This window comes from Ochotona curzoniae, unplaced genomic scaffold (genome assembly GCF_017591425.1).
Source record: "Ochotona curzoniae isolate NIBS_2020 unplaced genomic scaffold, NIBS_Ocur_1.0 contig_883, whole genome shotgun sequence".
In the NCBI taxonomy this organism is placed as follows: Eukaryota; Metazoa; Chordata; class Mammalia; order Lagomorpha; family Ochotonidae; genus Ochotona; species Ochotona curzoniae.
Window position 1 is genome coordinate 22,369,834 of NW_024466599.1, and position 3,659 is coordinate 22,373,492.

Consider the following 3,659-nt stretch of genomic DNA (forward strand, 5'->3'; position numbering starts at 1 on the left):
TGAAAAACTGACATTAGTACACTTTCACTGAGGCATGGTATTCACACATACACACTGATGCAGGAATAAATGTATATCAACCAAATGAAAACGAGCAAAGCCTAGAGACCCAGTCCTTGAAATAGCAGCTGAGTCTGTTACCGTGAGTTGTGCCTTTTCAGAAATTCTGAAACTTTCCTGGTTAGAGGCTGCTGGCCTGGGGAAGCTGAACGTGGGATTAAAGAAGCAAGGAATCCTTTGAAGTTGGTTAGCAGTACATATTTGGCTTCCTCTGGTGCTGAGTTGTAGGTAATGACACATTAAGGGAAGTTGACAGCAATTCACCAGCCCCACCAGCTTCAGGAGTGACGGCTTTGGGGATTATTACTTGATTTCCAGGCTGCCTACTATAAACAATAGGTTGATTTCCAGGGTTGAAGCTTGTGGGTCAGATTCCTATTTTCAGATGTGGTCTGGTCATTGTCTATTTGCATATTATGGGTCTCATTGCTGCAGCTGCAACAGTGGCTCAAGGACTGAAATTCTTTCACATGATCAGTAGGCTCCCAAGTGCCCTTCCTAACCACTCGGATTACTCTGACTCCCAGACCTCACAATACAGCAATCAATGTCTGGCACAGCTGCTGACCATCAGATCCAACTGCAAACAGTGGCCACTTGTCATTATGACAGTAGGTGTCCATGGCTAACTAGTTGTGAAATAACGGTTGCAGTATCACTCCCAACTCTACGTTTGCTCACTGTCTCCTTCCCTTATTCCCACACCCAATGTTAGCAGATCCTCTTTATTTCACTTAGTTCTTTTATTATTTACCTTTATACTATCGTGGATTGATTGATTTCACGGCATCAACTCTTCACTTCCAGCTGTCGTCATTCTCAGTGCTTCATGGCTTATTCTAAGTAACAGAAGAAACTTATTTTGTGGCTCCCTCGAATTTGCCCTTGGAAATGTAACCTGCTTTCGCCAACAGAAGAGACAACTTGATCCACTTAGAAGTTTGAAAAATACTTGTATGTTTCTATGTTCTTTTGCTTCTATTTCTTTGCTATGAGAACATGACCACACTGGCTGCTAAAGGATTGTGTGAGGCTCATGGAAATAAAAGAACTAATTCCAGACAAGGCACTCATAGATCAGCCATCCTCCGGGTCCTCTAAAGAAAAGTCTACGTCAGTGATGAGCAGCTAGAGAGCTCCTCTTTGGGAGGGCCCCTGTGGACAACTGCTGACATTTTTAAGCAATATTTCTATTTTAAGTTGACATGAATTATAACACAATTAAAATTAATTCCACTGTTTTATTTTGTGCCTGCGTTAGTTCTACTTTTTTGCATGTGTTAACGTCTTTGAGGGAACTAACTTTTGCTTCTTTGATTTTTTTTCTCTCCATTAGCATTAGCAGTTACACAGAAAAATTTTAAATGCATATTTGGAAAATCCCACCGGCTTTTCTGCCTTCTTCCTGAACAATTACAAGACTTTAGTATGCTCTAATTGTAGTCACTCCTTCAAGCCCAGTTGCTATTACAATGTGGCATTTTTCGTGTGTACTTCTTTAGCTCTGAAAAGTAAACGTTTTACTTTGCAGTATTATATAGCTGCTACCCATTTAGAATCAACTTTGTGCTTTTGACTCTTATTCTTTCTTACCATTCAGACCTTCTCTTTCAAATTGCTCTTCTTCCTAGTGTATTTCTTGGCAGTTTCTCTAATGGAAGACTATTGAGGCAGGACAGGCATGTGGCATAGTGGTTAAGAAGCTGCTCGAAGGACAGCGTAGCAGCTTAGCAGGCAAAGCTGCTGCCTTTGATGCCGTTGTCCCATCTGAGCACTGGTATACGTGAGCACTGTGTCCCATCTGCTCCACTTCATCTAAGTCTCCCATTTTTGGTGGAAGAGCCCAAGTACTTAGGCCATCTTCTACGGCTTTTTCTAGGACTTTATCAGGGTGCTGGATCAAAAATGGAACAGCTCAAAGCAGCACCCATGCAGGATGCCCAAATCATAGGTGGGGGTTTTATCGCTACACCACAGCAGTGGCCCCTTGACAATTAGTTCTATGAAATGCACACGCTTTGTTTTGGGGGAACTCCAATTGGTTGTAAAATATATACATATGTGTGTGCATACATTTATACATACATATGCTCACTTATTTATTCTCTCTTTTATATAATCATCTTGTCATTTCTATAGTTTTCTCTAACTTCTTCAACTTTTGTTTCCAGTTCAATAATTCTCTCTTTGTATCAAATCCTTTTAACAGTACTTTGAATATTCTACTTCTGCTGATGTCATTTGGCAACAAGCAGAGGCGGCCTCCCCCTCCCCCACTGTAGACACAGAAGAGCAAAAAATTGAAACACTTGTCCCACTCACCTTCCTCTGCACCTCGACCCTCCCCATCCTGATCAGAGTCCCACATGGCATGCATCCCTCTCAACATGTTAACAATATCAAAAATAAAGTTTTTTTTAAAAAAAGAAATAGAATCTGATTCTACTTCAAATACCTCTGCTCTTTTGTTGATTTGTTTGTTTGCTTTTCTTTGAGACGCAGAGAAACCAACAGGCTCCTACCAACTGATTTGCCCACAACAGCCATAGCCAAAGCCAGGAGCCAAGAGCTCAATGCAAAACCCCAACCGGGGTGTCAGAAACCCAGCTCCAGATCCATCACGTCAGCCTCCCACAGTCTGCCTTAGCAGAAACCTGAAATCAGGAGCCAGAAGCAGAAATCAAAGCCAGGCACTGCAATACAGGTCTGAGCATCTCAACTGCTAGGAAAACTGCCCATCTCCAACTTCTTTTTTATAGTCCCTTTCTCTTATCTTGTGTTTTATTTCCCTCTCTCATTTCCTTACATGTATTAAATCCTTTCCAGGTTCTATTACTGATGATTTAAACACCTGTTACTCTGGTCTTGCATTTTGCTGCTTTGCTGACCATAATTCACTGGAACTGGGGTGTGTGTGTGTGTGTGTGTGTGTGTGTGCACCCACACACCTGTATCTATTAGGACTTTATCTCTGGATGTGCTATTCACAATTATAGTTTGTTACAACTACAGTATAAAGTTGGAACTTGCAAAGGTCACCTGGCTGACATCAGTGACTCATTCTCTAGCCATGGTAGTTGTCAAACTTACAGCACACGACCCAAGGGATTCATTATGTAACTCATTTTCAGTACAAACCATCTGGTCCACCCCAGGATCCCAACTGAACAGACATTTCTTTTATATATAAGACCAGCAAGAACCTAAAGCTACTACTTCTATTTCTAAGCCTTGGTTCATTGCATATTGAAGATGATAATTGTATTTGCTACACATTGTGAAAAGAAAGGTTCAAACCTGGTTAGCAAAGTCATATAAAATCATGAATATTATAAGTTTATTGTTTTATATTTGGATAACACTGGCTCCAAAAGGCATGGGACTCTCTAGCCACAGGCATATTCTCTCAAACATCTGCCCTTAGACAAGAAAGAGTACAGGGGGGAAAGGCTTGGGGAAAAAAAAGAAGGGAAGAAAATAGCAGTAGGGACCTGTTAGAAAGCAAAGTGTGTGGATGCGGAAAAGCAGCCCTGCTATATTCCCTGAGGCTAGCCGCCATATTCTGGAAGACACGTTTTCTTATGAGTTAGTCTGTTGGT